The sequence below is a fragment of the Tursiops truncatus genome, chromosome 14 (genome assembly GCF_011762595.2).
Source record: "Tursiops truncatus isolate mTurTru1 chromosome 14, mTurTru1.mat.Y, whole genome shotgun sequence".
In the NCBI taxonomy this organism is placed as follows: Eukaryota; Metazoa; Chordata; class Mammalia; order Artiodactyla; family Delphinidae; genus Tursiops; species Tursiops truncatus.
Window position 1 is genome coordinate 52,345,773 of NC_047047.1, and position 14,190 is coordinate 52,359,962.

At 45.5% G+C, this 14,190-nt stretch overlaps 1 long non-coding RNA gene across 1 annotated transcript in view; it reads right to left on the bottom strand.

Moving 5' to 3' along the window:
* LOC141276341 (uncharacterized) overlaps positions 1-13,560 on the bottom strand; it is a 72,982-nt gene extending 59,422 nt beyond the window's left edge. The window contains exon 1 of the long non-coding RNA XR_012325711.1: positions 13,455-13,560. This is a non-coding gene — a long non-coding RNA (uncharacterized lncRNA). The remainder of the gene's footprint in view (positions 1-13,454) is intronic.
* Between the last annotated feature and the right edge of the window lie 630 nt (positions 13,561-14,190).

Sequence of the window (14,190 nt, forward strand, 5' to 3'; positions counted from 1 at the left end):
TGCTCCTTTGTCAGAGATCAGTTGACTATATCTGTGTGGGTCCATTTCTGGGCTCTCTTCTGTCCCATTGATCTATTTGTCTATTCTTTTACCAAGACCACTTGTCCTGATTACTGTAGCTTTACAGTAAGTCTTATCATCAGGCCTCCAACATTGTTCTCTTTCAATATTGTGCTCTGGGCCATATAAGTGCCTCTCCATATAAATTTAAGAATTAGTTTGTTGATATCCACAAGATAACTTGCAGGGATTTTGATTGGGATTGCCTTGAATCTATAGATGAAGTTGGGAAGAGCTAACCTCTTGACAATATTGTGTCTTCCTATCCTTGAATATGGAATATCTCTCCATTTTTGGATGGAGATAGCTTTCACCATGGTTTGACATCTTTGATATCTTTCATCAGAGCTTTGTAGTTTTCCTCATATAGATCTTGTATATATGTACTTTGTTAGATTTATACCTAAATATTACATTTTTGGGGGTGCTACTAGGTGCTGCCTCTGTCTCCTTCCTTTTATTTCAGTCTATGAACATCCTACCCACCATGGGCCACAAAGGTGAATCTCAGCTCTGCCACTTGTATGCTGTGTGTCCCTGGGCAAGTGACTTAACTCCTCTTGAGCCTCAGTTTCCTCATCTGTAAGATGGTAAAAATAATAAGTATCTTGAAGTATTGTTAGGATTAGTAAGATCGAGTGTAGACTCAATACCAGTCATAGAACAGGCCCTCTGCTAAACGGTAGTGGTTATTAGTGTTGTTTTAATAATACTTCAAATGCCACCTCTTCCGTGACGTTGCTCCTCTTAGCTTCATCCAAAAATCATACCCATTGCATTTTTCTCATAGAAATTCCCGCATGGTAATGGTTATGAGGGAGCTAAGGGAATAGGGAAGGTTGGAAGATAAAAAAATTTTAAGTAAAATAAATGAAGGTTTTTCAGTAATAGTTTGGTGATTGAATGAGTAAACCCAGGAGCCAAGTGGGTTTCATCTCTTGGTAACATGATCTGGGAAGATATTGTTTGAAGCACAGAACAGTGCTGTGATTAATTAATGGTGTCTGCTATGGGCATTGAACCCTATGTAATATATTTGCCAATGATGGAATCAACTATAGATCTATAGGATATTATTAATAGGATGTGACTGCCAGAGACATTTGGTCAAAACTCCTCATTTCATAGGTGAAGAAATTACAGTGTATACTAAGATGTACAGTTATATAAAATTTTCTCCTTCCTTTCTCTTTTCCTTCCTTCCTCTCTTCCTCTTTCTTCCTTTCTTTTTTTCTTTTTTTTAATTTATTTTTTTATTTTTGGCGGTGCCACATGGCACGTGGGATATTAGCTCCCCAACCAGGGAAGGAACCTGAACCTCCTGCATTGGAAGTGCAGAGTCTTTTTTTTTTTTGCGGTACGCGGGCCTCTCACTGCTGTGGCCTCTCCCGTTGCAGAGCACGGGCTCCGGACGCGCAGGCTCAGCAGCCATGGCTCACGGGCCCAGCCGCTCCGCGGCATGTGGGATCTTCCCAGACTGGGGCGCAAACCCGTGTCCCCTGCATCGGCAGGCGGACTCCCAACCACTGCGCCACCAGGGAAGCCCGGAAATGCAGAGTCTTAACCACTGGACCACCAGGGAAGTCCCCTCTTTCTTTCAGCACTTAACAATTTTTTAAAATACATACAGCTGTGTTCCAGAGGAATTAGGATATAGTAAGTTACATAGTTCTCAACTGTAGTTCCTGTCTGTGCCTAGCTCTGTCTTCCTCAAGTGAAACTCCAGAATGTTCTAGAAACTTGAAATCTAGACGGAAAAAATATGTTGCTGCAGGACATAATGAATGCTTACCATGGTCTCAAGACAGAAAAGTTAATGTACAAAACCATCAAATGAACAAAGCATGTATTACTCCTGCAGAAGAGGGATGAGAGGAAAGGTTAGAAGAGAGAAGAACCCCCTGGCCCATTAGAATCTAAAGCCTGCTTCGGTCTTTGTGGCACGTGAGCTCAGTAGTTGTGGCTCATGGGCTTTGTTGCTCCATGGCACGATAGGATCTTCCCAGACCACGGTTTGAACCCGTGTCCCCTGCATTAGCAGGCGGATTCCTAACCACTGCACCACCAGGGAAGCCAGCGCACCTAGAGCCTGTGCTCCGCAACAAGAGAAGCCACCGCAATGGGAAGCCTGCACACCATAACAAAGAGTAGCCCCCTCTCACCGCAACTAGAGAAAGCCCACGCGCAGCAATGAAGACCCAACACAACCAAAAATATAAATAAATAAATAAAAAAGAATCTAAAGCCTGCCAGTGGTGTAGCCTGGAGACATCTAGTGTCTGGTTACTTCAGCAAGAGAGGACTCAGGACCCATGAGGACGGTTGGTCAAAGCACAGGGGATGCAGGATGCCAGTAGGCGGCCTTATCGTCCTGAGACTTGGTTCCCTTAGGGATTCAAGAGCTTCTGGAGGAGGGATTGTGCCACAGGTGAAGTCAGCCACACGTTGCCTCCCCCGGCTGGAGCCACCGTCTATGCAACACTCAGAGATTATCAAGCACTTTACCTACGTCTCAACAACCTTCTGCGGTATGAAAATATTATTTCCATTTTACCTGTAAGGACTGAGGTTCAGGTAAGCGACCTGCCCAAGACAACACAGACAGTGGCAAGACATGCATGCAGGGATTCTGACTCCAAATCCTGACACTATTCTACACCGTTTGATGGTCGAGGCCCTCCATACATGATGCGGAGTGGTTTGAACAAAGTCCTGCTTCCACTCCAAACACGGAGGAGCTGTCCTCTTGAACTGTGGCCCTCTTTGATCCTGCTGGGGGTTTGTTTCCAGCGCCGCTGAGGCCAGGTCTCTGAGAAGAATATCCCTACCCTGACTACTACTGATGATCCCGCTGTAGTGTCCCTGCTTCCTCAGGGAGATCCCCATGAGGACGATGAAAACCTGAAGCCCCATTTCCCGGCAGGCCTCGCATGACTCTGGACTGCTGGCTGTCCGTGAGCCCACAAGCCAGCCAACTCTCACTTGCTGAGTTTTGTTGGTATGCGTCCTCCGCAGGATCCAACCATATTAAATTGCTTCAAGCAGCCTATAAAATAAAAGACAATTGCAATGCCATAAGGAATAGCATATCCCCAACCATAAATAAATTAGGGCTCTAATTCCATCAAGGCCTGTGGGTGACATGACACACCGTGAGAGCGGAGCTTCCACGGGCTGTTCACAGCACCGCAAATCTGAGATGGAATTACCGTCTTCGTTTATTTACATCTTCTGGTGGCTAGGTTGCTGTGACAGATGATCTCTGCAAAGTCTGGTCCCTCCACATCATGACCTCATGTTCCACTCTTCTCCTATCCCCCTACTTTTCCCTCCCCTACTCCCTCTCTCCCACCCCCTTTCCTCTCTTGTTTCTCTCTCACACCCCTAAGCATTTCCCTCATTGCATTTTATTTTCTCTGTGGTCTCAGTAAAGCATAGAAGGAATGAAGAGCCTAGCACTGAGAAAAGGTGGCAAATTCCAGACATGGGGGAGGCTCAGGAAGAATGAATCTCCTACAGCCTTGATTTGTTGCATTGCCCCAGGGCCATTTATCCATGACCTCTCTGGGGACATATAGACTTTCCTTGCTTAAAATTTCAATTTAATTAAATCCACTAGGTGTGTTCTTGGATGTCAACCATGTCCTAGGCAACGTGGGGCAGTCAGAACCATATGGAACCAGGGAATTTCAGAAGCAGACAGGCTTTCAGCAGTCTCTGAGTTAGTTTGACTCCTCGTTTTACAAATGAGGGACTCAAGGCCCAGAGAAATAAAGTGATTTTTCCAAGATCGTGTGGCTAATTAATGACAGAGCCAAGTCTAGACTACAGAAAGAGTGAGAAACCTTGGCAACATCGGCCAGCGCCTTACAGCCTAGTCAGAGAAGGAAGACAGACATCTTCAAAAGAGTTAGCTAACAACAGGAGAGGGTACATAATCAGAGCCCCACTGAGGATCACAAAAACTGAATTTTGGGAAGGAAGGAAGTGATATTGGCAGGCAAGTCTGGACACGTTTCACAGAGGAAGCAGCAGTCGGGTGGGAGGCTGAAGAGTAGACAGGGTCCCACTTGGCAGAGATCAGAAGAGAAGGCGTTATAGGCAGAGAGACAGCCTGGACAAAGGAATAAGCCTGGGGGCTGGAAGAAGCATTGCCTGGACACAGAAATTCATTGGGACCCCAGTGGGGAAGATGTGTCAATATCAAAGTATCAAAACTTGATGGAGGGCTTCCCTGGTGGCGCAGTGGTTGAGAGTCCGCCTGCCGATGCAGGGGACACAGGTTCGTGCCCCGGTCCGGGAACATCCCACATGCCGCGGAGTGGCTGGGCCCGTGAGCCATGGCCGCTGAGCCTGCGCATCCGGAGCCTGTGCTCTGCAACGGGAGAGGCCACAACAGTGAGAGGCCCGTGTACCAAAAAAAAAAAAAAAAAAAAACTTGATGGAACCAGTGGACTCTGGACTTAACCCTAAAGTCAGCTGAGGGTACTGGAGGTTCTTGAACAAGAAGCAATAAATGAAAGCATGCCTTAGAGCTTTGCTACACAAAATGTGGTCTGTAGATGACCAGCATCAGCTTTACCCCACCTGGGAGGTTTTCTAGAAAACGCAATCTCAGTCCCACCCCAGGCCTACTGAATCAGAACTGCATTGCAACTAGATCCCCATGACTCACCAGGCACATGAAACTTTGCAAAGTTCTGCTTTAAGAAAACTTGCCTAGGGCTTCCCTGGTGGCACAGTGGTTAAGAATCCACCTGCCAATGCAGGGGACAGAGGTTCGAGCCCTGGTCCGGGAAGATCCCACATTGCTGCGGAGCAACTAAGCCCGTGTGCCACAACTACTGAGCCTCCACTCTAGCGCCCACGAGCCACAACTACCGAAGCCTGCGCTCCTAGAGCCCGTGCTCCGCAACAAGAGAAGCCACTGCAATGACAAGCCTGTGCACCGCAATGAAGAGTAGCCCCCGCTCGCCGCAGCTAGAGAAAGCCCGTGCTCAGCAACAAAGACCCAACGCAGCCTAAAATAAAGTAAAAGAAAAGAAAAGAAAAAGAAAACTTGCCTAGCATGAAGGGTTAGTGGGTTCTAGAGTTGTTCCCTGGTGCTGCTAATTTTTTCCTGACCAAGAATGACTTAGCAAACGTTATTATACACAGAAATTCTCACAAAATGAGAGAAGCTAAGTAACAAACTGTTTTCACATAGAGTGCAGTGTTCATGAATATTAAGTTTCACGATGAGGATGACAGTATTCGATTTCTAAGCACAATTAAACATTTCTTCATTTCTATTATGCTGTTCTCTTTTTTGTGTTTTGGAGCCCATGGATTTTCTTCCGATGATCAGACTTTTTCTGAGCCCTTGAAAAGCTCTTAGGCTTTTGTATCTGATGGATAAAACAGGCTGTGATGGGTCCTGCACGAGCAGGGACCCTCCACACAACTCAGGGCAGCTTCCGGGGAGAGGTGGTAAGATCCCAGCAGGAAAGATGAGAGGGTCCCTGTCCCATGCAAGACCCCCAGCCCATGCTGCCAGACTTCAAGGGAGAACTCAGGCCTGGAGTTTGACTCACTAAAGCTTGAAGGCTCTTCCGCACCTCCAGGTACCATGTAAACCGGACCCTGGTGCTGCCTGGGCCCACGTGGTAGGTGGAGCCAGCAATGACCAAATTCCCACTAGCGCACAGGATGGGAGCTTACAGCTGGAATTATGTTGATTTAAAGAAAATACAGAAAGTGGTGCGTGTGTGTGTGCATGAACCTGAATTTGTAGACCAAGATGAATGCTTACTATATTTTCTTAAAAAAAAAACAACAGCATTCTCCTCCCAGGACCTCCTCCAGGAGGAAGGAGAGAGTGCATGGCTTGAGGTAAGCCACAAGTGAAGGTGCAAAAAGTCAAGGGAGTCTTTCAACCCTTCAGCTCTAGACTGACATTGACGAGGACCAGTCCCCGCCCCCCACCCAATACCACCAAATCACAAAATATGTGCCGAGTCTGGGTCAGAGCTTCCTCTCCCAGGGACCATCTTGAAGTGCTCGGGGCATGCTTTCAAAGGCAGAAATTTTACCTGGGTCCCCTCTGCGGCAGCTGACTTGCTGTGGTCTTCCGCTGCCCAGTGAGGAGTGGGCCTGGGGGTCTGGGGAGCGGTCTCTCTACCTCTCTCTCCACAGGCCGTCTGTTCAGGGCCGGGGGGTGTGGGGATCTGCCTGTGAGTCTACTCCTCAGTCAGGACCCTCAGTGGGCGGCATTCTTTGCAGCTCCGGGTCCCTATGGCTTCGCCTCCACTCAGAGAGACTTCCATGATGAGGAAATCTTCTGTGGCAGTGGGAAGCTTGCTGGGAGCCTCCTCTCTTAATTGTACCTTTTTAAATTGAGATTTAATTCACACACCACAAAATCCACCCTTTTCAAGTGTACTCTTCAAAGGCTTTTTGTATATTCCCAAGAGTGTGTCATCATCACTATCTAATTCCAGAACACTTTCATCACCCCCAAGAAGAAGCCCCTGTCCATCAGCAAGCACCCCCCATTCCACACTCCTCTCATTCCCCACCAGCTGCTAATCTGGTTTCTCTCTCTATAGATCTGCCTCTTCTGTGCACTTCACGTAAGCGGAATCATACGATATGGGGCCGTTTGTGCCTGCCTTCTCTTCCCTTTTATTTTGCCACAAGCCAACTTGTCTTAGTAATTCCTCATGAAGGTCTAGAAGTTGCTAGTCTGAGAAAGATAGTAATAGTCCTGGAGCAAATTCTCCGAAGAAAAGCCATTGGCCTTTCTCTTCTTGAGTGTTTCTCAGGGCAGCTCCTCCAGACTCCACATCCTTGCTGGGACTCACCTTCACTGAAGGGACAGGTCAACGCAAGTGAATACATTTTGGCTGAGGACTGAGGAACCAGTCCTTTACTTACAATACAGAGCAAGGGCTGGCCACTGGCACAGAAGTTAGCTCTACTCATTTTTTTGCGGTACACGGGCCTCTCACTGTTGTGGCCTCTCCCATTGCAGAGCACAGGCTCCGGACGCGCAGGCTCAGCAGTCATGGCTCACGGGCCCAGCCGCTCCGCGGCATGTGGGATCTTCCCGGACTGGGGCACGAACCCATGTCCCCTGCATCGGCAGGCGGACTCTCAACCACTGCGCCACCAGGGAAACCCCTGCTTCCATGTTTCTTAATGGCTCAGATGGAACCTGTGGTAAACTGAACTGCCCCTGCGGTCCTTCTCCCCCCTCAGACTCCCCTCTCCAGAAAAATCATCCTGGGGAAAATGGGTCCTCTGTGAGCTGACAAGCAGACCCTTCCTTTTCTTGCTCCCTCCATCCTTCCCTCCCTGAGCTTCCCTCTTTGCACATCCTGCGATTGCCCGAGTGGTCCACTAACATTGGTCATTGTCCCACCAGCACTGAGGCCAAATGTTCAGTTTTGCAACTTTCTGACTGTGATCTTGAGAAAGTTACTGAACCACTTGTGCCTCCGTTTCTTCCTTTTACAGGTGAGGATAATATTAGTACCTACCTTTTAAGGCTAATAATTGATATGTGTAAAGAGCATTATACAGTACCTGACACATGGTAAGCATTCGATAAATGATAGACTTTCTTTGGTACTGTATATATTTGTATTTCTCATGCTGCTGAGTAAAAAACCCCGTGCATACTAAGCCTTGGACAGAAGACATGTTCATAAGGAAGGAAAGAAGGAAGGAAGGAAGGAAGGGAGGGAGGGAGGGAGGGAGGGAGGGAGGGAGGGAGGGAGAAAGGGATTTAATCGTCCTCAAAATACAGAACAAAGATTGCTCTGTAACTGTTTTCTTTTCTCTTTTAAAATATCTTCATATTCATACCAAGAGAAAATTCCTGCAGTGCAGAAAAGACCAATCCACTGGCAATTTAGGAAATTCCCTTGAAGTTGCAAACAGAAGGGCTAGGATGCGTCCTCTTTGTTGGTCAACCCTATAATAGTGTTGGAGGATCAATCCTCAATCCTTTTAAATGCACTCTCGTATCTAAACCTGCAGTTACTCTTGATTACATCACCTGCCATTTTATTAGACTCTCATTTCAGCATCCTAAGGGCCTGGCTTATTTCATCCTCTGAGTTGGCTGGGTATCAAGTTCTCTGTTGGGTTTATCTTCTTTTTCTCTCGTTGTGATCTTCCTAGTGAAGATCGGTGTTCTCACTTGTAAAATTCACAGCATTTCCTCACGTCAGTATTAGGACTGCTTTGTTTGCTGATTTCCTTCTAGCCCATTCACCCTCATACATCTCATGTTGGGAAACGTTCTCATTGTCTGGTGAGAAGGTGCTGGGGGCAGGCGAGGCAATGTTATGCGAGAACTGAGATTCCAGCCAACCAGGAGGTCCTTTCTCTTGGCCCTTCCTTCGTTCACTTGGGTTCCTGGTTCCCAATGCAGCAGCTAGAGACAGCGCTGTATGACATCCCTAAACTGGGCAGAACCAGCTGCAGAAGCCTGACACACCCGCCACGCTACTGTGACAGAAGACACCTGTGTTAAGGGTAGCCGCTAGGTAGCCATATTTGGGCCTTAATGGCCCACTCTTCCCACTGTTCTGGAACTGCAAGAGCTGACTGGACCGGGGGCAGACACCTGGATCAAGGGCAGCCAATCCAAAAAATAAACTGTGCCCATTGGATTCTCTTTCTATAGCACTTGAACCAAGAAACGCCAAGAGAAGGGTATAATTAGCGATAAGGCTAAAACAGAAGGTTTGTGATGTAAGAAGAAACCAGAGAGGCCATGATAATCTAGTATAAGCCAAAGTTACATGGGAACAGGAGTTACAGGTTACAGAAGCCAGACTCAAAGAGTTATCAGAAGGAGAATGGAGCAGATACACCAAGAGATGCAGAAATACAGTGAGATGGAGCAACCAGGCCGCTCGTGGGAGAGACGCCTGTGCCAGCTCCCTCAGCTCTAGACCACATTCTGGTCCAGGCCATCAGCATCCTTAAGATAAATCTTCTTTTCTCCTGAGGTAGCTTAAGTAAGTCTCTGGGTTTTTTTTGTTTTTTTTTTTTTTTCTGCGGTACACGGGCCTCTCACTGCTGTGGCCTCCCCTGCCGCGGAGCACAGGCTCCGGATGCGCAGGCCCAGCGGCCATGGCTCACGGGCCCAGCCGCTCCGCGCCATGTGGGATCCCCCCAGACCAGGGCACAAACCCGCGTCCCCCGCATCGGCAGGCGGACCCCCAACCACTGCGCCACCAGGGAAGCCCAGTCTCTGTTTTTTACAACCACCAGAACCTAAGTAGCACCTGTTCCTCAGGCCTCTCCGGAGATTGGGAGCCAGGTCTAAAGGGGTCCTCAGACCACAGGCAGTAACAGGGACCAGTTCAACTCGAGTCAATGCACTGCACTTGGAGTCTGGGATTCAAGTTAATCCAACAAGCAAGTAATTTGAGCACCTACCACATGAGGCCCTGTGCAAGATTTGCAGAGGTAAAGGTAAGTAAGGTAAAGGTAAATGTGAGTAATAAGGTCCTCTACTTCAAGGAGCTTGTGATCCAGATAGAGTGGGGGAGGGAGGGTGAGAAACACACAGAACTAAGTCAATACAAACTAGAACAGACAGGTGCATCAGAGAAGGAAACACAATGCTTTGGAGTTTCAGGGAAGTTGTGGTCACATTAGGATGTAAAGTTCAAGAAAGGCTCTTCAACTTTGCTGGGGATGCAAAAGAGAGATATAAGAATACCATGCAGGCTGCTTTTGCGGACTTGGCGAAACTGGCTACGAGAGGTGAGGAAGACAGGATGCTACTGAGATGGCAAGTCACATGGTCAACATAAGAGGGGAGATGTTGGTCATGGGGTCCAAGACACACTACCCCCAAGATATGGCATCTTGGTGTATCTTAAGCTGAAGGAATTTGAAAAAATAATGGCAGAAGCAGGAAGTTCACTCTGACCCCCCCCACCTCATGCTTCTTCCCTGAAACAGGCCATAAAACTCCCATGTGAAAGGTACCCTCTCTGCACCAGGAGGAAGGAAGACATTCTTATCAACAGAGACAGGGAACTGGGGGCCAAGAAATCCACACAAACAAACCTTGCTAAACTAACCCTTATCTTCCTAGTTATTTCTTCACCATTTTCTACTTGTAACCCAAACACCTCTGTCTTGTCAATTCTTCAAAAATTTATTGTTTCTTTGTTTAAAAGGTACAAAAGCTTTCTGCTCTGTTCACTTCTTTGGGTCTGTACTATGAAATTTAATAAAACTTGTATGCTTTTTTCCTGTTAGTTTGTCTTTGTCAGTTTAATTGTCAGACCCAGCCACGGACCCTAGGAGGGTCCAGCTAGGAAGAGGAAGGAGGGGAAATGTAAATGAGACCCAGAGACAAAGCTCCTGAACAGGGAGAGAGGATAATGGGTCATAGGCTGAAAGCCAGTGCTTCCCACCAAGATTTAACATTCTCTAAACTCATCTCATAGCAGCCCCCATAGACTTCTATTTTAAAAGTATTATTTGTGGATTTTCTAATTTTATAAATAAAACAGGTTGCTTGTTTTGTTTTTTTATTTTTTTAAATTGAAGTATGGTTGAGTTACAATATTATATTAGTTTCAGGTGTACAACATAGTGATTTGATATTTTTATAGATTATACTCCACTTAAAGCGATTATAAAATATTGGCTATGTTCCCTGTGCTGTACATTACATCCTTGTATCTTATTTATTTTATACCTAGTAATTTGTACCTCTTAATCTCCTTCCCCTATCTTCCCCCTCCCCCCATCCCTCTCCCCACTGGTAACTACTAGTTTATTCTCTGTATCTATGAGTCTGTTTCTGTTTCGTTATATTCAGGTTCCTTGTTTTTAAAAAAAGGATTCAAATAAGGCAAAAGTCTATAAAGTACCAAGTGAAAGTGTGCCATAAATCCTCCCCCCCAAAGATAAACCCCTTATTTTTTTCCAGAAAATTCTGTGCACGTGAAAACACAATTCAAGAAAAAAAAGTCAAAGTATACACACTTATGGACAACTTGGTTTTTTGAGTATATTGTGAACCTTTTCCCAGATGGACACATATAGATCCACTTCATCTTTTTTCAATAATCACACAGGGTTCCATTGTGTGGATTATGGAATTACCATAGTTTATTTAACTAATTCCCTAATGATTAACAGGGAGTTTCCAACTTTATACTATTATAAATAATGTAATGAATATATCTACTTCTTCCACAGTTGTGTGAGTATTTCCATAGGATAAATTCCTATATGTGGAATTTCTGATTCAAAGGATATGTCCATTCTAATTGTTACAGAAAAAGCCAAATTGCTCTCCAAAAGACATTGTACAAATTACTCTCCCATCCCCAGCATAGAAGTGCCTATTTCCCCCACACCTTTGCCAAAGTGGTTATCAGCAGTATTTGTCATCTTTCCTACTCTGACAGGAAATTTTAAAAGTTGATATTGTTTTACATTGCCTTGTATGTTATTGGAGAGACGCATCTTTTCATAAGATTTGAATATTTTTAGTTTACCTTCTATTGATTTCTTCTGTGAGTTTCTGTAAATGTCTTTTTCCCATTTTCTAATGAGTTGATGGATTTTTTTTCCTCACTCAGAATATATAACATTTTCAAAGAAGTATACAGAGGTCTGTGCTAGGAAACATTCCTAAACATTTTAGTATATCCAGAGAGCCATCTCCGACAGTTAAGTACTTCATGGATCCGTCCTCATGGTGGCCAGGTAGATAGCTCACGCAGTAGAAGTACAGTTAATGTTGTTTAAAAGACTGAACTTGAACATGAGAGACATCAATAATAAGAAAGTTTTGCAATAATATGTTACCATGGATTCGAGGAAGGAGCACTTCAGTATGGACACCAGATTGGACACAGAAGCAGATTGGATGATGACACAACACCGGGACAGAACGCTGCCTCGGACAGCCCCTCCTTAGAAAGTTAGACCAATATGGAACTTGGAGGAGGTGCTATTAACCATCAGAGCATGGCTCCTATCATGTATATCTGTGATATGTAATTTACTGTTTCTATTGATGTGCTTGGGATAGCTGTTTAATAAACTAAGTATTAGTCTATTCCATTGTGTGCATTTGGGTCTTCTCAATTAATCTTTTGCTGTCCTTATAAAGTCCCAAGAATCCTTTCATGTTTTATTAAGGGATGATACCGACTAGGGCAAAACTACGTGTGTGAATTAGGAGGAAGGGGTGAGGCACAAATAGAGAAGACCAGCCAACAGTTGTTGTCATCATGTTCCCAGAAAAGACACCTTGGATGGTTCCAGAGCAGTGCCTGTTCCCAAGTGAGTGCACCTCCATTTACACAAACAAGAAGAGGGGTCATATTCTAGCCCCCATGGTGCCCAAGACCACACACTCAATAAATACTTGTTAATTCAGTGGAAATTTTGATGGCGAAAGTTCCCCATGGAATCAAGAAGGGATAAAAATGTAAAACTAGACCTAAAACTTGAATTGCAAAAGCCAAACATAAATAAGTTCGTTTATATTTTATTCTTAGGCAACGTTTCTCCCCGGGGACATTTTTTTTTCTTCTACCGATTTTCAATTTCTTCCTACCTCAATGCACACTTGCTTCTCTCCCTCCTATGGGTATGAGACCAAAGGTCTTAACAACTGCTGCTCAAAATCACTGTGACCAACAGTTGCATCGTTCTGAAGTACCGGCTGGCTGGGGGCTCTCTCTGGCAGCCTCTCAGCCCAGAAGCCCTGCCTCGATGGTTCTGCAGCTTTCTCCAATGCAAATGACTCAAAACATGCCTTTCCCAATGAGGAAAATATGTAAGCTTTAGTTCTCAAGTTATGTTTCATGTTTACAACGGCCTTCTCATCATCGTTAGTTGGATTAAATTTAGTGATTACAAAGATTTTTGTTTTTATCAATAATACCCTTGATGTTGAAAAACAAGAGCAATTTAAACAGACCCAGATGCTCTAAATTCCACCACATGTTTATTGTATGTTTTTAATTGCATTGTATTTGAGGCTGTCATTTAAAGCAATTAAATGTGAACGTTATTCCTATGGCCACGTTTCCCTGGCTTCTCACACTAAACCTTTGCTGTTCCTAGTTATTCGACTGCAAAATCTTCAAAGAAAAACATTTAATGGTAATTGTTATATGTTATCGCCCACACTCCTGTGAAACAGGTACATCCCCCCACCAAAGCTCACACGGAGCTGAAACGGAATCCCAGGAAAAATTCCCCTGCTCCTGCAAAGTCATTGGATTTTAAGTCACTGCTGTCTTTTTATCCCCTTTCAACGAAAGTTCTTTCCCCCTTTAAAATGCATCGGTTAGTTTCATTATTATCACTACGATTATCAACAACTCTGCCAACGTAACTCAACCAGGACTTACTGCGTGTCCGCTGACTTTCTTTTTCTTTTTTTTTCCGCTGACTTTCTGTAAACATTTTCTCCATCAGTAAATCAAAGCAGCTTCAGCGACATTGGTCATGCGACAGTGAATTCTGGGGCAGAGAGGAGAGAGGAGAGAGGAGTGAGGACGGAAGTCATGAAATAATAAACTAGCAGGCTGTGTGAAATAAAATAAAGAGAAGGCAGCTTGGCATCAGGGGACATGAATTGAATCCTGACCTTCGCGTCAGTCAGGGACCCTGGGCGTGTCATTTAACCTCGTTTGAATTTCAGTTTTCTCACCTGTGAAATGAGTGTGTAGGTAAAACCTTTATGAGAAACCACCCCTCCAGACATGTTGTGCAGATGCTCCTGCAACAGTGGACCTGCACAGGGCCAGACTGCTTCCTGTTCGTGCAAGACAGGACCTTCTCTGAGGAACCAAGCTTCTTCCTGAACCCTTCAGGTCTTGCAGATGAAGGGGGAGCCTGAGGAGTTCTGGCCAGAACCAGGGTGGGCTAAGATGTGCATGAGGGCCCTTCTGGACGGCGACGGAGATCTGGCTAAGAAGGAAAGCCAGCAAGGGGCCTGCGGACGTGTCCCAACGCTTGGGATGAGGATGAATGAGTGAATCTCTCCTTGGGACACTCCTGGGAATGAGACAGAGCTGAAGGGACCTGATTTCTTGAAGCTGGACAGGTTTTTACTCTTATTTTCTGGTTTATTTCCCTTTGCCC